A 22,262-nucleotide genomic window follows, 5' to 3' on the forward strand; every position below is an offset into this window, starting at 1 on the left:
ACCTTTCTTTCCACAATTGTAACATGTTAAATCTTTAAATGATTTTTTATTCTGGGTCTTATTTACTGGGGTTTTCTTTCTATATTTTTTATAAGGTTTATAATTTTTCTTCTTATAGTATTCTTCTTTACTTGGTTTTGTTATATATCTTTTCTTGTAATACTGATCCATTTTATAATATTTTTGTGGCTTAGATTTAGAGGACTGACCATTACAATTTTTATCCTGGGTTATTCCATAATTAAACTACTTACAAAAATATCCTAATTCCTGTTTAGTTTTATGCATTTCATATTTTAATGTTTTCTGTAATTTTAAATCTTGACAAATCTGTAAACCTTCCTTTTGAATTATACTTACCAGTTGACCATATGTCAATTTTCTATATGGTATTGGGTTACCAAATTGTTATTTTATATTATTCCTAATTTTCTCTCGTAGGAAGTAAGACAGTCCTGCTAGGAATTTCTCTTTCCAAAAATCTTGATTTGAATCTTCTCTTAACATTAATCTAGTTGAAAATGTAGTTTTATAATACTGAAAATCACTTAATTTTTTACATTTTAAATTACTCAATAGTTCAGCATTTTTATCTTTTAAGTGCGATGGGTCTCCTATAAAATGTAATGAAATTGTTAGAATTAAGGTTGATACCGCATCCTGAATGGTTTCTCTTAATTCATTATATATGGGTTCACCATCACTATTTACTTGAACTGAGTTTAAAATTTCTAATTGCTGCATATCTGTTAAGTGGTAATCCCACCATCCTTTTAACTGTCATGTAAAACCTGCTATAATTATTTCAGCTATTGCCCTATCTGAGACAAAAGAGTGGGTTTTATACGTATTAGCTGCCATAGTCATTTGCTATAATAAACTTAAAATATTATATTCAGATAATCTATATATATTCCATTTATATACTGTCGAAGCATTATACTTAAACTGATAAGTATTATTTGGTTTATCTAATAATCCTAGATCTGGTGCTCTACTTACTATTTCTTCATGTGTTATAGGATTTATTTCAAATTATTTAATATCTTCTGAATCTGTCTCACTTTACTCAGTCTCAGATCTTGATTCTTTCTCTATTACATTTATATCTCTAGACTGAGGTGTTTCTGGAACTATGTTTTTACTAGATTCTGAAGTTTCTATTTTACTTAACTGGTCTTTTAGACTCTTCAAAAATTCATTTTTACTAGCTTTTAATTCCTTTTGACTCGAACTAGATATCTGATAAGGTTTAAAAATATGTGGTTTTATTTCCCTTTTCTCTTCTATTTCTACCTATTTTTCTTTTAATATTTTCTCTATTTTCTTTAACTGAGTACCTATACATATTAAGCTTGCATTTCGAAAATTATTCTGCTCTATGACCTTTTTATCTGTATCATTTTCTTTAGCTATTTTATATGGTGCACAAATTATTTCATTTTCTCCATGCTTTATTTTACTAATCGTTTTAGGTGGAAAATCACTCTGAATAATTTTATCATTTACAATCCATTCTGGCCATTTATCTCTTACTATTATTGGATTTATATTTTTTTTCTTTTTTAATTCAAACCATTCAAAGAATTTTATTTTTCCTATTTTATTAACATATTCAAGATATTCTTCTTTTAATTTTTCAAAATTATTTTCTTTAACAATTTTATTTAGTTTTCTTAAATTTTTTGTCTTAGTTATTTCTTTTAAAAATTTCTTTTCAATCTTCTCTTTACTAAGAACATTTAATTCTCTATTTATATTATTTATATTTTCCGTTATAGCAGATGCTGATGGTGATGATGGTGAAGAAGGTGTTATTTTAGCTTGCTAATTTAAATAATTTTCTACTGGATTATATACTGCTTGGGAAACTGAGAAACTATAATCTACTCTTTTCATTTTAAGGTGTCTATTTGGGATATCTGATGTTGAAAACCTGGGTTTTACTATAGTCTTGATTGCAGGTTTAGGTTTATCTTCTTTATAGGTTGCATATATTACTGATGGTATACTTGATACTCTTCTTATATCTTTTGTTATTACTGAAGATGTTGATCCTGTATATCTACTACTTATACTTCTATTAAATTTTAATGAGGCTTTACCATCTTCAAACTGCTCTATCTTACTTAAACTTGTATTTGGTTTTACTTTTTCTTGTTCTGGTGGAGGTACTATACCTTCTAAAATCTATTCTTCTGGTAAAGTTATATCTTTCCATTGTATTGTTTTAGGTATTACAGTATTTGTTTTAGTTAAATCTGTCTATAAAAACCTTGTTTCTCCCTTTTTAGGTTGTAATTTATATTTAGTTCCAAATGCTGAATTCATAGCTTTATAATGGATTTTATATATTAATGCTATCGGGATAGATCCTTGTTTCATTTTATAATTATGAGTTTTACTTTCCAAGACTATACTGTCTAAAATATTTAAATCATTTAATGATATTGTCATATCTGGATATACCTCAAAAGATATTGGTCATTCACTTAAACTGGTTTCTATAAATCCTAATAAAGAATCCTGAAAATTTTAAAATCTTGCATCTCTTACTATTGCTAAAATACTAATATTTAATCTTTCTCTAGTTAAAGGTTTTATACCTATTTGAATTAGTCCTATATGAAAATACTTGTACTTTTTACTCCTATGATGATTTAATGTTTTTTATGATAAAATTGTTATAACTTTCAATAGTACGTGACTTTGTAACCCAAGTTTCTTCTACGGCACAACAATTTGTCGGATCGAAGAGGTCTGGTTTTCCAGTCGATATACCAAGAAAGTATAATATTACTGGCCTTAAGTAAATAATTTTCTGATGTGGAAGATCAGCCTAAGCTGCAACCACAAAGCATACTTAAATCAAGTAATAAAATTTATTTTATGGCTAGGGCTCCTGCAACCTTAACCTGGGATCCCCAGAACTAAGTGAGAGTGTGGAGAGAGAAGAGAAAAGTGCCGCCAACACGGGCTTATAAAAGTAACAGATATAAAATAAAACTTACTATATTTAATAAAACTTCAGAGAATTTTGCAAGATTTTTTAGAATTGTTTAGAGAGAGAGTTTATAGAGAAAATGTGAAGATAGAGAAAATAGAGAGAAAGGAAAATACAGGCATGCCTTCACAAGGGGAGAGACTCCCTTTTTATAGAGAATTTCTAAGCTTTTACTATTGAGTCACAAGAGCTTTACTGTTGATTCACGTGGATTTTACTGTTCATGAATAGTGACTTGTTTGCCACTCTTCTGCTCCTTTTTACTGTTGATGAATAGTTTGTCTGACACTTCTTTTACTTTTTTTGTCTTTTACTGTTGATGAATAGAACTTTGTCTGCCACTGCTTTTTAGTCTGAATCTGATGATGAGGTCTCCTGCCTTTTCTTTCCTTTTCCTTTTCCTTTTTTCTTTATTTTTTCTTTATTTTTTCTTTCTTTTTCTTTTCTTTTTCTTTTCTGTTTACTTTGTCTGTCTTGCTTTTGATTTTTATAGCTGAGAGAATTCCATAACAGTCATTTTCATTACTGTCGTAGTGGGAAGATGCCGGATTTTTAGTGGAGTATGACGTACTTGATGACGCTGTCGACTCCGTCTCCGAACTTGATTATTTTTTATCCTTCCTTCTGGATTTCTTTCTTGTTTTACTGGAGGATTTCTTCGAGGATTCTTTACTGGATGATTGTTTTACTTCTTCTTTTTTTATTGAATCTTCAGCAGTAAGATGATTGAACATTTGTTGGCAAATCATCTTATATTCTTCTAGGGTTTTAGCTGCTGCTAATAAGGCCTGACATTGGGTTTTCTGGACTCCAAATGATGGCTCTCCTTGCAGTGTTAATTTATCAGCATAAGACACAGTAAGGAACTGTGCTTTTTTAAGTATCCAGTTTTTTACAATCATTTCTGTGGTAGAGTTCCCGAACGATCCCCACCATTTTACTTTGTGCTTTCTTACTATCACCGAATATTTAATTATGTTATATACTGAAAATCAAAATACCTTTGATATACCCAAGGAATAAAAATCTGTGTACAAAAATACATTAAAGGAGGAATATATTTTTCACTTTAGGCAGGTTTATAATTGGTTTTAAAATACTGATATACTTGAAAAATTTCTGGTGATAAAATATCATCAGTAATACCTTTACCTTGCCACCATTTTAAAAATCAGTTTGAAAATCTGGTTGTGGTTTTAATACTCTGTTGATCAAAATATATCAACCACAAATGAGTAGTGTGTAATACCCGGCTAGAGTCCGGCATCGGAATTCTACTTTCCGGTGGAGTCCGGGATGTCGGACGTCTCTAGAAGGGTTAGACTTAAGTTTTCTGAAATGTTTTGATATGTTAATCAAGTTTTATGCATAAGAAAATGAGTTTTTGAGTGAAATGAACAAGGCAGAAAAGCCAGGTTCGGCCGCCGAAGTTGAGGTTCGGCCGCCGAACATGCATGGCTTTCGGTTTCACGTGTGGCCGCCGAAGGTGGTCTGGCCAGCCACCTATAAATGGCCCTCAGTCGGTTGAAGCGGTCAGAGCGCCGTTTCTTTTGTCTTCTGAGGTGAAACCCTGTCCTTTGTGAGTTTTCTTCCATGTTTTCATTAACTCATGCACAGATTTGATTCGTTTTCATGATTATTTGAAGGTTTTAAGTTAAAAACTCAAAGTTTTGAAGTTTGGAGAGTTTGAAGGCAAGTTGCTCCAAAACTCCACGTTAGGATCGTTCATCTACTTGTTTTCACAAGGTAAGTGAAGATCCTGAGCTTGTTTGTATGTTTTCTGAAGGTTTTATGGGGTTTATGGAGAGAGTTGCATGAATAGGGTTATTTGTGAGGTTTTGATGATTTTGTGCATAGAGCTTGTTTCTGTGTTGTTTGTGTTGTGTGTTTGGGGTTTTTAGGTAGTTTTTGACCCCTTTGAGCATATACATGAGTGTATGCAAGTGGAGGAGGTGTGGTGTGCAATTGGAGAGGAGTTTGGTGCATTTGGCGAGAGGCAGGGCAAGTTTCTGCCCTGCTGATGAACTCAGGTTCGGCTGCCGAAGGTACATTCGGCCGCCGAACCCCCTGAGGAGGAGAGAGGAGGTGGCTTCGGCTGCCCAAGCTTGCCCCCGAGCTTTTGGACTTTCGGCTCTGGAGGGAAGTTCGGCCGCCAAAGGTGCCGCCGAAGGTTAGAGACTTTCGTCTCTGGAGTGCCTTTTGGCCTCCGAAACTTGCCCCCGAAAGGGTTCGGCTGCCGAAAGTGGACGTTCGGCCGCCGAAGGTGCTTGAGTTTCGTCTCTGGAGAGGACTTTCGGCCGCCGAACCTGCCGCCAAAAGTGTTCTGTCCAGCCTTCTTTTGCATGCTTTGCATGGATAGTTGAGTGAGTTTAAGGGGATTCTTGGGGAGTTTAATAGAGTTATTCATAAGCTAGTTTGGTCCCTCATGTGAGTCCATCTGTATAGGTACAGACCAGAGGAACCAGAGAGAACAGCAGTGAGTACTGCTCCAGAGGTTACAGAGCCTGCAGAGTCAGTCAGTCCAGATAGCCAGAGGTGAGTGGAACTAAACTTAACTCTTTTACTTGCACAATGGAATGTTTTAGCATATCTCATGCATCATGATTATGCCATAGGTGGATTGCATTAGTATTCACGAATATGTTGCATTGCATCAGTATTTGGTGATGTGAGTGAATGCTGAATGATCCAATAGTCTCAGACAGGAAGTCCAGGAGCCTTTGACTACGCCCTGGCAGGTATAGTAAAGACCAGGAGCCTTTGACTACGCCTTGGCAGGTATAGTAAAGACCAGGAGCCTTTGACTACGCCCTGGCAATGGTAAGTACAGAGGTGTTATATACACATATACATATATGACAGGAAGACCAGGTGCTCGATTCTACGCCCTGGCACAGAGTTACTGGGACTATGTGGTGACAGGTTTACTCTTGATGTGAATTGTCTGTGTTATGACGCATTCCATGAGATCATATTTGAATGAATTGTTTTACTGTTCTACTCACTGGGCTATAGAGCTCATCTCACTCCCTTAACCCCAGTTTTGCAGGTTCAGTGTACAGTGTACAGGGACAGTCCAGCAGAGTACGGAAAGAGTAAAGAGATTTGTAATAGCCTAGAGTGGACATGTAATATTAAAGAGATGTAATAATTGTGTGTCTAAAGTTAGAAATGTGCTTGACTTAGTGACGTATGTTGTGTACATGATCTGGATATGTATATATGTTTTACTGTATGTGAAAAACCAGGCTTAACAGGTATGAGTTAACCCATCTAGAGCAAGCTCTAGTCAGGGGTACAGAGTACAGAGTACAGAGTACAGAGTACAGAGTACAGAGTACAGAGTACAGAGTACAGAGTACAGAGATAGTGCATGCACAAGTTAAGCCTTGGTTCAGCAAAGAGTTTTTATTTTCACAGAAAATGTATGATCATGTATGAGATTTACAGGTACACAGAGAGTATAGCAGGCTTGCTACGGGTTCTGGCGGCCTTAAGCCGACCTGAATCCTAGCGCCGGTGACGGTCCATTTTGGGGTCATTACAGATTGGTATCAGAGCCCTAGGTTCACATGATCGGACCTATAGAGACAGTGTTGGGCTCATATAGGGTAGAAGTGGTCAAGCACAATAGGAAATCATGTCCACTAGGATAGGGTTTTGAGTCCTATCTGTGATATGCTATGGTATGCATGTGCTTTATTGATGTTTATGTGCTAAAGTGCTATGTTATGTGTTGTTTCAGAGAGTAAAGATGAGAGGAACTCGTCGATCAGCTCGAGTGACTGGAGTCCCACCAGAGAGTGAGAGACCAACTGCTCATCCTCCTGCATTGCCGAGGGCAAGGTCTCAGAGATCTAGCAGGGAAGGTACGTCAATAGACCCTAGAAGGTCTGTAGATGAGAGCAGAAGGGGAACAGCTAGGGGAGAAAGATCAGAGGAAAGGAGGGAGGCAATGGAGATTGATCAGTCTAGAGATGACAGCATGGGTATAGGCAGATTTGAGGAAGGTATGGGAGAGTCGCAGGGAGGTGCTCAGACCTCAGGTTTTGGCTACCCAGAGTATCCGATGGGAGGTATGTCGGAGTACTCTAGTTTTGTCCCATATCCTCCTTACATGCCATATATGCCTTATCCGTACTACCCACCATATCCTATGTATCCATCTTCCCCTACCCATCCAAGTGCAGCACACCCAGAGCCAAATGACCCAGTACTACCACCAGAACCAGTAGCCCCTGTAGTTGACAGACATCAACCTAGCTCATCTGGAGGTAAGGTACAAATGACAGAGTACTTGAAATTGGATGCTCCTAAATATAACACGGGAGATGATCCATTTGAATACTCAGATCAGTTAGGATGATAACCAATGAATTGGGAGCTGATGATAGTAGAGCCATTGAGATGGCAGGGTTTACACTTAAATGCAAGAAAGCCAGAGAATGGTTCAAGAATTATGTGGAACCCAGGATGACCAGTATGTCTTGGGGAGAGTTCGCCAATGAGTTTGCAGGGTGGGCTTTTCCTGATAGCTCCAGGGAGTTGAAAGTCATAGAGTTTGAACAGTTGAGACAGACGAATGAAATGAGTGTTGATGACTTCACAGATAAATTCCTGGATTTGCTTCAGTACGTGGGTCAAGCCTATGATACTGATCAGAAGAAGGCAAGGAGATATACTATGAGATTGCATCCCAGGTATTCTTCCTTGATTCTTCCAGCAGAAAAGGAGAGTTTCCACACCATAGTGGACGCAGCCAAGAAAATGGAAGCTAGTGCCAATATTCAGAAACAGTCAAAGGCACAGGCTTCGGGTTCTAAGGCCCCCAGTGCAGGCACTTCAGGCAGCAAGAGATGGGATAGAGCAAAAGGAACAAAGAGTAAGTTCTGGAGTAAAGTGAAGTCAGGTCTGGGAATAGGTAGTGGCTCAAGCTCTGGCACAGCTCCAGTATGCAGAAGATGCGGAAAACCACATGGAGGAGTTTGTCGGTTGGGATCGACAGCTTGTTTTCGCTGTGGACAGGAAGGGCATATTGCTCGGGATTGTCCTCAGGTGACATTTGCACCATCCCAGCAGATGAGTTCAGGCAGTGTGGTACAGCCAGTTGTACGCCCAGCAGCTCCAGTCATGCCTCAGAGTAGTGGCAGAGGTAGAGGGAGAGGGGCAGCCTCTACTTCAGCAGCAGGTTCCCGAGGTGGAAATCCGGTAGCCCCAGCACGGATTTTCACTGTGACACAGGAGGAGGCGAACACGTCGAACACAGTGGTGTCAGGTAATCTCATCATTGGGTGTTCAGATGTGTATGCTTTGATGGACCCCGGTGCTTCTCATTCCTTTATTGCTTCGAGAGCCATAGAGAGTTTGGGTTTGATCAGTTCTGAGTTAGAGTATCCTCTCTGGGTCAGTGGACCTAAATGTGACCCATCAGTGGCAGTGTCAGTCTGTCGTTTCAGTCCAGTGTTTATAGAGGGTAGATACCTTCCAGCTGACCTTGTGGTTCTAGATTTGACGGATTTTGATGTCATTCTAGGGATGGATTGGTTATCTACATATAGTGCTACTTTGGACTGTAGAGAGAAGCGAGTGAGTCTCAGAGACCAGGATGGGTCAGAGTGTGTCTTCAGAGGAGATAGGAGAGGTACACCCAGAGGTATGATTTCAGCCCTTCAGGCTCGTCGTTTGCTTAGGAGGGGTTGTCAGGGGTTTCTAGCTCATGTGAGAGAGCTAGACAGTCAGGTGAGGGAACCAGCCGCAGTACCAGTCGTCCGAGAGTTTCTCGATGTGTTCCCAGACGATTTACCAGGACTCCCACTTGATAGGGAGATAGAGTTTGAAATTGAATTGCTGCCAGGTACTAGACCTATCTCTATTCCTCCCTACAGGATGGCGCCAGCAGAGTTAAAAGAGTTAAAAGAACAGTTGCAAGACTTGGTAGATAAAGGTTTCATCCGCCCTAGTACCTCACCTTGGGGTGCTCCAGTGCTCTTTGTCAGAAAGAAGGATGGATCCCTCAGACTTTGTATCGACTACAGACAGTTGAACAAGGTCACTACCAAGAATAGATATCCTCTACCTAGGATTGATGAGCTATTTGACCAGCTAGCTGGAGCAGGTTGTTTCTCGAAAATAGATCTGAGATCCGGGTATCATCAGTTGAGAGTCAGAGAGGCAGATGTGCCTAAGACAGCTTTCAGGACCAGATATGGGCATTATGAGTTCTTAGTGATGCCGTTCGGGTTGACTAACGCCCCTGCAGCATTCATGGATCTCATGAACAGAGTTTTCAGTGAGTTTCTGGATCACTTTGTCATTGTGTTCATCGATGATATTTTAGTGTATTCCAGAGATGCAGAGGAGCATGCCCAACATCTGAGGATAATTCTGCAGACACTGAGAGAGCATGGTTTATATGCCAAGTTCTCGAAGTGTGAGTTTTGGTTGATGAGCATTTCCTTCTTGGGACATGTGGTATCAGCAGAAGGTATTGAGGTAGACCCTAAGAAGATAGAGGCTGTAGTTAACTGGCCCAGACCCACGACAGTGACTGAGATTAAAAGCTTTCTGGGACTGGCAGGTTACTACAGGAGTTTCGTTCAGAACTTCTCAAAGATAGCAGCTCCTATGACCAAATTGACTCAGAAGAACCAGAAGTTTGTCTAGTCAGACCAGTGTGAAGCGAGCTTTGAAAAGCTCAAGAAGAAATTGACAACAGCACCAGTGCTAGCTCTGCCTGTCAGTAATGAGGATTTCACAGTGTTCTGTGATGCATCTCGAGTGGGCTTGGGCTGTGTTTTGATGCAGAGTGATAGGGTGATAGCTTATGCTTCTAGACAGTTGAAGAAGCACGAGTTGAATTACCCCACCCATGACCTAGAGATGGCAGCAGTTATCTTTGCACTTAAGATGTGGCGGCATTACCTCTATGGGGTTAAATGCGAGATCTTCACCGATCATAAGAGTTTACAGTACATCTTGAGTCAAAGAGAGCTGAATTTGAGGCAGAGACGATGGGTAGAATTGCTCAGTGATTATGATTGTAAGATCCAGTATCATCCGGGTAAGGCGAATGTTGTGACAGACGCCCTCAGTCGGAAGTCACTAGGCAGTTTATCCCATATAGCAGTAGAGCGAAGACCAGTCGTGATGGAGCTTTACAAGCTCTTAGAAGAGGGGTTACAGCTAGAGTTGTCTGGTACAGGTGCGTTGATAGCACAGATGAAAGTGACACCTGTGTTTCTGGAGCAGATAGCTCAGAGACAGCATGAGGACCCTGAGTTGATGAAAATTACCAAGACTGTTCAGTCAGGCAACAGTGCAGAGTTCAGATTTGACAGCCAAGGGATCCTTCGCTATGGGAGTCGACTTTGTGTACCAGATAGCAGTGTAAAAGAAGACATTCTGAGGGAAGCTCATAATGCGAGGTATAGTGTTCACCCAGGAGCCACCAAGATGTATCAGGATCTGAAAAGAGTCTATTGGTGGCCAGCCATGAAGAAAGAAGTGGCACAGTTTGTGACAGCCTGTGAGGTGTGTCAGAAGGTGAAACTAGAGCATCAGAAACCAGCTGGAATGCTTAACCCATTGCCGATTCCAGAGTGGAAATGGGAGAACATAGCCATGGATTTTGTAGTGGGTTTACCAGTTACGTCCAACAGGATAGACTCTATATGGGTGATTGTGGACAGACTCACGAAATCTGCTCATTTTCTTCCAGTACGGAGTACCTATTCTGTGGATAAGTTGGCACAGGTCTATCTAGATGAGATAGTGAGATTACATGGAGTACCAGTGTCTATAGTGTCAGATAGAGGACCTCAGTTTACCTCTAGATTTTGGCGAAGTCTACAGAGTGCGATGGGCACAAGACTAGATTTTAGCACTGCTTTCCACCCACAGACTGATGGACAGTCAGAAAGGACCATCCAGACCATAGAGGATATGCTTCGACTGTGTGTGTTAGACTTTGGCGGTTCTTGGAGGCAGCATCTACCTCTGGTGGAGTTTGCCTACAATAACAGCCATCATGCTAGCATAGGGATGGCTCCTTATGAAGCTTTGTATGGGATGAAGTGCAGATCCCCTGTTTGCTGGGAAGAGATAGGAGAGAAGGCTCTTGCAGGGCCAGAGTTAGTAGAAATTACCAGTAGAGTGGTGCCCATGATCAGAGAGAGAATCAGAACAGCACAGAGTAGACAGAAAAGTTATGCAGACGTTTGCAGAAAGCAGTTAGAGTTCCAGGAGGGTAATTGGGTATTGCTGAAAGTGTCTCCAATGAAAGGAGTGGTTCGTTTTGGGAAGAAGGGTAAGTTAGCCCCACGATACATTGGACCCTTTGAGATTTTGCAGAAGATCGGAAATGTGTCGTATAAGCTGGATTTACCTGCTTCTATGGAGAGAATTCACCCGGTATTTCATGTTTATATGCTACGGCAGTTTGTGTCAGATCCGAATCAGGTTCTGAGTGAGCCTGAGGTGGAGATTCTTACAGATCTCACCTATATAGAGCAGCCAGTGCGGATTCTGGACACGCAGATCAGACAGCTAAGGAACAAAGAAATTCCAATGGTGAAAGTCCTGTGGAACCATCATAATCTAGAAGAGTGCACCTGGGAGACGCGAGAGTCGATGCTCCAGCAGTATCCATATTTGTTTTGAGGTTGGTTTCCTCCTTTCTATGTGTTGTTATTTGTTGATGTGTTGTTTGTTTTGGGAACATCCGAGGACGAATGTTCTTAAGGGGGGGAGAATGTAATACCCGGCTAGAGTCCGACATCGGAATTCTACTTTCCGATGGAGTCCGGGATGTCGGACGTCTCTAGAAGGGTTAGACTTAAGTTTTCTTAAATGTTTTGATATGTTCATCAAGTTTTATGCATAAGGAAATGAGTTTTTGAGTGAAATGAACCAAGGCAGAAAAGCTAGGTTCGGCCGCCGAAGTTGAGGTTCGGCCGCCGAACATGCATGGCTTTCGGTTTCACGTGTGGCCGCCGAAGGTGGTCTGGCCAGCCACCTATAAATGGCCCTCAGTCGGTTGAAGCGGTCAGAGCGCCGTTTCTTTTGTCTTCTGAGGTGAAACCCTGTCCTTTGTGAGTTTTCTTCCATGTTTTCATTAACTCATGCACAGATTTGATTCGTTTTCATGATTATTTGAAGGTTTTAAGTTAAAAACTCAAAGTTTTGAAGTTTGGAGAGTTTGAAGGCAAGTTGCTCCAAAACTCCACGTTAGGATCGTTCATCTACTTGTTTTCACAAGGTAAGTGAAGATCCTGAACTTGTTTGTATGTTTTCTGAAGGTTTTATGGGGTTTATGGAGAGAGTTGCATGAATAGGGTTATTTGTGAGGTTTTGATGATTTTATGCATAGAGCTTGTTTCTGTGTTGTTTGTGTTGTGTGTTTGGGGTTTTTAGGTAGTTTTTGACCCCTTTGAGCATATACATGAGTGTATGCAAATGGAGGAAGTGTGGTGTGCAATTGGAGAGGAGTTTGGTGCATTTGGCGAGAGGCAGGGCAAGTTTCTGCCCTGTTGATGAACTCAGGTTCGGCTGCCGAAGGTACATTCGGCCGCCGAACCCCCTGAGGAGGAGAGAGGAGGTGGCTTCGGCTGCCCAAGCTTGCCCCCGAGCTTTTGGACTTTTGGCTCTGGAGGGAAGTTCGGCCGCCGAAGGTGCCGCCGAAGGTTAGAGACTTTCGTCTCTGGAGTGCCTTTTGGCCTCCGAAACTTGCCCCCGAAAGGGTTCGGCTGCCGAAAGTGGACGTTCGGCCGCCGAAGGTGCTTGAGTTTCGTCTCTGGAGAGGACTTTCGGCCGCCGAACCTGCCGCCGAAAGTGTTCTGTCCAGCCTTCTTTTGCATGCTTTGCATGGATAGTTGAGTGAGTTTAAGGGGATTCTTGGGGAGTTTAATAGAGTTATTCATAAGCTAGTTTGGTCCCTCATGTGAGTCCATCTGTATAGGTACAGACCAGAGGAACCAGAGAGAGCAGCAGTGAGTACTGCTCCAGAGGTTACAGAGCCTGCAGAGTCAGTCAGTCCAGATAGCCAGAGGTGAGTGGAACTAAACTTAACTCTTTTACTTGCACAATGGAATGTTTTAGCATATCTCATGCATCATGATTATGCCATAGGTGGATTGCATTAGTATTCACGAATATGTTGCATTGCATCGGTATTTGGTGATGTGAGTGAATGCTGAATGATCCAATAGTCTTAGACAGGAAGTCCAGGAGCCTTTGACTACGCCCTGGCAGGTATAGTAAAGACCAAGAGCCTTTGACTACGCCTTGGGAGGTATAGTAAAGGCCAGGAGCCTTTGACTACGCCCTGGCAATGGTAAGTACAGAGGTGTTATATACACATATACATATATGACAGGAAGACCAGGTGCTCGATTCTACGCCCTGGCACAGAGTTACTGGGACTATGTGGTGACAGGTTTACTCTTGATGTGAATTGTCTGTGTTATGACGCATTCCATGAGATCATATTTGAATGAATTGTTTTACTGTTCTACTCACTGGGCTATAGAGCTCATCCCACTCCCTTAACCCCAGTTTTGCAGGTTCAGTGTACAGTGTACAGGGACAGTCCAGCAGAGTACGGAAAGAGTAAAGAGATTTGTAATAGCCTAGAGTGGACATGTAATATTAAAGAGATGTAATAATTGTGTGTCTAAAGTTAGAAATGTGCTTGACTTAGTGACGTATGTTGTGTACATGATCTGGATATGTATATATGTTTTACTGTATGTGAAAAACCAGGCTTAACAGGTATGAGTTAACCCATCTAGAGCAAGCTCTAGTCAGGGGTACAGAGTACAGAGTACAGAGTACAGAGTACAGAGATAGTGCATGCACAGGTTAAGCCTTAGTTCAGCAAAGAGTTTTTATTTTCACAGAAAATGTATGATCATGTATGAAATTTACAGGTACACAGAGAGTATAGCAGGCTTGCTACGGGTTCTGGCGGCCTTAAGCCGACCTGAATCCTAGTGCCGGTGACGGTCCATTTTGGGGTCGTTACATAGTGGTTGGGTTTTGAATATAAAAAACATTTTTTTCATGCTTCTATATAGTAAAAATAATTATATGAAGAACAATACTTTTTAAAATTTTTACATGATAATGAAGTGTATAAATTCGAGGTCGGCCAATCCTTTGGATGGATAACCCGTTTTATTTGGATAGAGGAATATGGTATAACATTTTTATGATTTTTATCAAAATTATGTTTTATTTTAACTGATGCTGTTTCTTCTAAAATACTATAATAATAATCCTACGGTTTTGACAAATCCTTCGATGTAAAATACCAATTTTCAGGATAATACTTTCTAATTACTTCCCATAGATTTATATCATTAAAACCATTTCCAACTTCAATTTCAACCTCCAAAATATTTTTTAAAATCTATCTATGAAAATTAGTATTATATCCTTGGGAAGATTGGATTTTTGGCAAACCCACAGCTTTCAACGGATTTGATAAGTCTTTATTGTCTACTGTTTGAGATAGACTAGCCGTACCATGAGTGGGTACGATCGCTTTGGTTTTAGAATTTATACCTGAGTCTCCTGAAGAAGACGCCATATTCTGCAGAGCTTTTATTACTTTTGGCGATTTACTTAATTCTTCTATCCATTTCTTTAGGTCTTCTGGGTTTTTATCTGATACTTGGGGTTTTATGGTGGTTTTACTGAGTTCTTCCGAGTGTTCAGAAAGGGCTTTAGTGGTGGAACTAGAGCTGAATTTTATTTCCTTATGCTTATTCTTCTTTCTTCCCATTTTTCTGTAAAAATTCTCGTGTTAAAAAGTATGGTATATTATTACTACTACCTTTAATATACTCAATATCAAAATAAAAAATACTTAAAATCGCTTGCCATCTAGCAAAAATCTATTTAGAGGCAAGATTTTTAATATCTTTCTTTAAAACATCTTTGGCTGATTTACAATCAATTCTTACTAAGAACTTTTGATTCAACAAATCAGACTGAAATTTATTAATGCAAATCACAATACTTAAAATTTCTTTTTAATGGTAGAATAATTTAACTGGGCTGAATTCCAGTGTCCTAAGGTAAACTGGATTATTCTTTCTTTATCATCTATTTTTTGTTTTAGAATTCCTCCATATCCTAGATCTGAAGCATCTGTTTCTACGATTTTAAATGCATTCGGATTTGGGATATACAAATAAGGATTTTCTTTCACTAATGATGTTATGTGTCTTATAATACTGGTATGTTCTTCGATCCATGGTCCAATATTTTTTTTAAGTCTATCATGTAATGATTTTATCATTCTATTTAAATTTGAGTAAGAATCTATAACATAATTTAGGCAACCTAGAAATCTCTGTAATTGGGTTTTATTAGTTATTTCATCAGGAAACTTATTTCCAGACATCATGGTTCTTTCTATAGGCTGAATTATACCTTGTTCTCTATAGTGTCCTAAAAATCTAATTTTAGTCTGGAATAGATTCATTTTAGTTTTACTTAGAGCTAACCCATTCTTTTTTTTATTATCATACAAAATGTCTTTAAATGTTTAAAGTGTTCTTCTATACTTTAGCTAAAAACTAATACATCATCTATGTAAACAATACAAAATTTTGAATAAGGATTAAATATATCATTCATTATTCTCTGGAATTCTGATGGTGCATTTTTTAATCCAAAAGGCATTATGTTCCACTCATACTGACCAAAAGGAACAGTAAATGTTGTTTTATACCTATCTTTAGGATGTATCTGAATTTGCCAATAACCTGACTTCATATCAAATTTGCTAAAAATATTTGCATTATATAACCTATTTAAAAGATCTTTTTTATTAGGGATTGGGTACCTAATCCATTTTAATGCTGTATTTAATGGCTTATAATTTATAACTAACCTTGGTGTTCCTCTTTCTATTTCTGCATTTTTATTAACATAAAAGGCTGCACACGACTAAGGACTTCTTGATTTACTAATTAATTTTTTATCCTCTAATTCTTTAATTTCTCTCTTACAATGTTCTAACAATTCTGGTGCCATCTGAATTGGTCTGGCTTTAGTTGAGATTGATTTTTCATTAAATCCTTCTTCATATGGCAAATCTACTATATGTTGTTTTCTAGTCCAAAAAGCATTAGGATGATCTGCACATAATTCTTCTTCCATATAATTTTTTAATTTTTCTATTCTAGTCTTTATAATTTCACTTTTTAATTGATTTTTAATCCTAGTTAAATGTACATTATTTTTTAAATCTTTTAAATATTCTGTTTTAGATTTTATTATCGAATTTATTTCCATTGTCCTAATGGAATGTGCTTTTATTAAATTCAAATTTTTTGTTTTAGGTTTTTCTGTGAATTATATTCTTACTGTTTTATTTTTTACTTTGAATTTTATACAATCTTCTTTTACTGAGTATGGTGTTATAAGATTTATGAATGGTGTTCCTAATATTACTATATGATTTATTTTTTGTGACAACAAGAATACAATTTTTAATTTTAGGTTCTGATTTACTATTAATGCTTCTGTTTTTCTTAAAATATTTAAATTAGTTTTATTTGCTGTCGTTAATCTTTCTTTAGTTTCATTCCAGAATCTCTTGGGTATTAGACTTGATTTTATACAATTTAAATATGCTCCTGTATCAAATAATGCTATTGTATCTATTATAAATTCCTCTGATAATTTAATAGTTACTTTTATTAAATATTTTCTAGATGTTATTTCTTGTAATAATAAGATAAAATTATTATTTACTTCTTTACTATCTAATTGACTTATTTCATTCTAGTCATCTTCCACTTCTTTTTCAGATGAAGAAGATGATTCTGAAATTAATTCTTTTACTTCAGTCTTTATTATTCTAATTTCTCTTTGCAATTCTTCTATAGATACTGTTTTTTTAGGTTTTTTATTTTTACTTAATATTTTAATTAAATCATAAGTTTGTTTTTCTATCTTAGGAACGATATTTTTAACTTATTCTGCTTCATCAAAACTTTTTATTTATTTTTTAAGAAAATTTTCCTTAGTACTATTATCTTCTATATTTTTTATTAACTCCAACAATGAGCCTTGCTCTTTAGTTAGGACACTTATTGATTTTTCTAACGAGTTAAATCCTAACTCATCTATCTGGTTTTCACTGTCTATTAGTTCTGATTCTGAACTTTCTGAATCTATATATAATTCTTGAATTTTATTTATTATTTCTTCATCTAATTCTATCTCATTTAATTTTTGATTGAACCTACAAAACTTAGATGTATGACCTTTCTTTCCTCAATTGTAACATGTTAAATCTTTAAATGATTTTTTATTCTGGGTCTTATTTATTGGGGTTTTCTTTTTATATTTTTTATAAGGTTTATAATTTTTCTCTTTTTATATTTTTTATAAGGTTTATAATTTTTCTTCTTATAGTATTCTTCTTTACTTGGTTTTGTTATATACCTTTTCTTGTAATACTGATTCCTTTTGTAACGACCCGGAGACCGGACCGCTACCGGCGCTAGGATCCAGATCGACTTAAGGCCGCCGGGACCCGTAGCAAGCCTACTATACATTTTGTACAACTGGTATTAACACTTTTCTCATACCAAGCTTAATCCTGTGCATGCACACTAGCTGTAAACATAAAACCCCTTACTGGAGCCCTCATCAAATGCTCCAGTTGGGTCAACATTACATATTAAGCTTGGTTCTCAACATATATCATTAAAAAAAAACATCATAATATACAGATCATGTACAAAAGGGATCAACCATACTCTAGGGCCAAGCACAATTTTATCAACAATATACATGACAAGACTTTACATCTGTTACAATCCATGTCCACTACTGCTATTACATAGACTTTACTCTAGCTGCTATCCCGCGCTACCTCTGACTGGCCCTGCAAAACTGGGAAGTAGGGAGAGGGATGAGCTACTAAAGCCCAGTGAGCAGAACAATAAAAATAATTTATAAACATATGCCATCATGGAATGCATCACATCACAAGCAAAGCACATCACGGATGGACTGACCCAAAACTCCCTCTACTCTGTGCCCGGCTCTCAAAGAGCTCCTCAGGACTTCTGTTACATGTAATAAACTCTGTGCCCGGCTCTCAAAGAGCTCCTCAGGACTTCATTACTAGAGGACTAAAGGATCATCCTGTTGTCCATCCACACCAACAAGTAATAATGCAATGCAATGCGTCATCTTCATGAATACTAATGCAATACATCCTAACATATACATGACATTCATGATGCATGTTTCATGCTAAAACCTTTCATTTCATTTAAAATATAGTTCAGTTCTACTCACCTCAAGCAGATGCTGGACTGCCTATGAACCAGCTAACTCTGTGGGCCTCCTTGGTTCCTCGGGTCCGATCCTATAAAGGTGGACTCAAATGAGGTACCAAACATACTCTACCATAACACTAAACATCTCCCCAAAAATCCCCCTAAAACACCTCAAACATGCATGGAAAAACAGGCAAAGGAAGGCTGGACAGGGCATTTTCGGCGGCAGGTTCGGCGGCCGAAAGTCCCTCCAGAGCCGAAACTCAGCCACTTTCGGTGGCACCTTCGGCACCCGAAAGGGATTCTAGAGACGAAACTCATGCATGTTCGGCGGCACATTCGGCGGCCAAAACTCCCCTCCAGAGCCGAAAGTCCAACTTTCGGGGGCAGGGTTCGGCAGCCCAAACAAGCCACCACAGGCAGGTTCAGCGGCCGAAAGTCCCTTCGGCTGCCGAACTTGAGTTCTTCCAGAATGGCAGAACTCAGCTTCCTCATGCACAAATAGCCTCCCAAGCCTTCCAAACTCATTCCAACTCATACAAGCATGCAACAACATGCAAAAACTCTTTTAGCCATGCATATAAGGGCTTTGAACTAGCTTAAACCCCAAAAACAACACAAAGCATACACATATAGCTTATGATCAACATAAGCCAAAACCATGCAAACCATGCATAACCATGCATGAAACTCCCTTAAACCCATCAAAACACACTTAAAACATAAGGAAAGGTGAGGATCCATGCTTACCTCTTGAAGATCAAGAGGATTGATGGTCTAAACTCGGAGATGCCAAGGAAAACAGATCTGGAATGTCCAAGCCTCACAACTTTGCTCTTTAGCTCAAATCCTTCAAAACCAAGTTAAAACCTTCTTAAAACTTGCTAAACTTTGAAGAAATACATGGAATTAACTAAAGGAGAACAAAGACTCACCTATACCCGAAAAGAGAGAGAAGACTCACCTCTAATCCGGCTAAGGGACCCTTTTATAGGTAGCCGGTCAACGACCTTCGGCGGCCAAAGCTGCCTCCACAGCTTCACCACCTTCGGCAGCCTAACGTGCCTCCTAAACTGTCCCATGTTCGGCGGCCGAACTTGAGGTTCGGCGGCCGAACCTGGGTTCTGCCTCCAAGGTCTTTTCTCTTCAAAACTCATTTTCTTTTGCATTAGAACCATAAAATCTTGTGAAAACATTTTAGAAAACACATTTTACCCTTCTAGAAGGCTCCGGCGTCTTTGAATTCCAGATTTCGATGGAGCTTCCACCGAAAAGTCGGGATTTTGATGCCGGCGTCTAGCTGGGTATTACAATCTCTCCTCCTTAAGAACATTCATCCCTGAATGTTCCTCAACTAACACACATACATGCAGAGCAAAACAAGAACATAAACACATAAAAACTAACCTTAACAGAAACACAGATACTGCTAGAGTATGAACTCCCGGGTCTCCCAAGCACACTTTTCACCTTGTGGTGATTCCAAAAGACTTCACCATCGAGATTTCCTTGTTCCTCAGCTTCCTAACTTGTGTGTCTATGATCCGCACTAGATGTTCAACATACGTGAGATCTCCACCTTTGGTTCACTGAGAACCTCACTCGGATCCGACACAAACTTCTAGAACATGGACACATGGAAATCCGAATGGACTTCCTCCATTGAAGTAGGTAAATCTAACTTGTTGGATACATTCCCAATCCTTTGCAGGATTTTAAAGGGTCAGATATATCTTGAAGCTAGCTTACCTTTCTTCCATAACGGATCACCCCCTTCATTGGAGACACCTTAAGTAATATCCAACCTACTCCTGAACTCCACAAGCTTCTGTTGCGCTACTCTGATGCTACTCTTCTCCCTTCTCACTGCTAAACTGACTTCTTCTCTAACCCTCAACAGGTAGTACCCGGATCTCAGATCTTGGGAAACCGGCTCCTACGAGCTGGTCCAATAGATCACAATCCGAGGTAGGGGATACCTGTTCTTGGCAGCGACCTTGTTTAACTGTCTCCAGTCGCAACAAAGTCTCAAGGATCCATCCTGCTTTTCCCACAACAACACTAGAGCATTCCAGGGTGAGGTACTAGGTCGGATAAAACCCTGATCTACCAAGTCTCGCAACTGCTCCTTCAACTTCTACAACTCTGCAGGTGCCATCCTGTAGAGAAGAATAGAGATGAACCTGATTCCTGACATCACTTCTATGTCCAAACTCTATCTCCCGAGCAGGTGGTAAACCTGACAGCTTTGTAATACTCGGCTAGAATCCGGCACCGGAAGTCCTTTTATCTGGCGGAATCCGGGATGTTGGGATTCTATCTAAGGGTAGGAGTTATGTGTTACTAAGGATTACAATGTGTTTAAATGTTTTTTTGTTTAAGATAAATGGACCTAAGTTATGAGTTGAAATGACCTAAGGCAGTTGAGCCAAGTTCGGCCGCCGAAAGTAAGTTCGGCCGCCGAAAGTGTTTGGCTTCCGAAGGGAAGTTCGGCCCCCGAAGGTTGCATGCGTGTGCATGTGATTGGGCAGCCGAAGCTGAGTTGGCTAGTGAGCTGAGTCATGTGTTTTGACAGATGTTGGCTTCAGATTCTTGCCATGAATTAGCCACGTCTTCTATGACTCATCTGCAAGTGTTTTGAGCAGCTCAGGCAGGAGTTTGCTCATTTACCACGTTTTGAAGGGTTTGAAGCCAAAAGTGAGTTTGAGAGAGAGTTTGCGAGTTTGAGAAGAGGTGATCCGTTTTCCCTTGGTCAGAGTGTTTAGCTTCTTGCTACAGGAGGTAAGTGATGCTTTTGACCATGGTTTTATGTGTGTTGTGCAGGTTTTATGGAAGTTAGGGAGAGAGATGCATGGTTAAGTGAGAAGTAGTGTTTTTGATGAGTTATGCATGTATACATGTTTTTGTGTTATGTTTGATTTGTTGTTTGGGGTTATTAGATAGTTTTGGACCCCTGTGATCATATACATGAGTATATGTATGTTGAGGAGGTGAAGTTTGCATGGTTTGAGGAGTTGAAGGAAAGAAGGAGATGGTTTGCCGTTGAAACTGAGTTCTGGATGAACTCAGGTTCGGCAGCCGAAAGTTCATTCGGCCGCCGAACCTCTTGCATGGTAGCTTAGGCTGCCACAGCTTGCCCCCGAGTGTTTTTGCATGTTCGGCTCTATTTGGGGGATTCGGCCGCCGAAGGTGCCGCCGAAGGTGCTTGAGTTTCGTCTCTGGAGAGGACATTCGGCCGCCGAACCTGCCGCCGAAAGTGTTCTGTCCAGCTTTTCTTTTGCATGCTTTCCATGGCTAGTTAAGTGAGTTTCAGGGGATTCTTGGGGAGTTTAATAGAGGTATTGATAAGTTAGTTTGGTCCCTCATTTGAGTCCATCTGTATAGGTACAGACCAGAGGAACCAGAGAGAGCAGCAGTGAGTACTGCTCCAGAGGTTCAGAGCCTGCAGAGTCAGTCAGTCCAGATAGCCAGAGGTGAGTGGAACTAAACTTATGACTTTTAATTGAACCACAAACTGCTTTTAGCATATCTCATGCATCATGTTTATGCCATAGGTGGATTGCATTAGTATTCACGAATATGTTGCATTGCATTGTTCTTTGGTGATGTGAGTAAATGCTGAATGATCCAATAGTCGCAGACAGGAAGTCCAGGAGCCTTTGACTACGCCCTGGCACGTATAGCAAAGACCAGGAGCCTTTGACTACGCCCTGGCAGGTATAGCAAAGTCCAGGAGCCTTTGACTACGCCCTGGCAATGGTAAGTTCACAGGTGTTATATACACATATATATATATATGACAGGAAGACCAGGTGCTCGATTCTACGCCCTGGCACAGAGTTACTGGGACTATGTGGTGACAGGTTTACTCTTGATGTGGCTTGTTTGTGCTATGGTGCATTCCATGAGATCATATTTTACTGAGATGTTTTACTGTTCTACTCACTGGGCTA

Source organism: Manihot esculenta, chromosome 4 (genome assembly GCF_001659605.2).
Source record: "Manihot esculenta cultivar AM560-2 chromosome 4, M.esculenta_v8, whole genome shotgun sequence".
Classification (NCBI taxonomy): domain Eukaryota; kingdom Viridiplantae; phylum Streptophyta; class Magnoliopsida; order Malpighiales; family Euphorbiaceae; genus Manihot; species Manihot esculenta.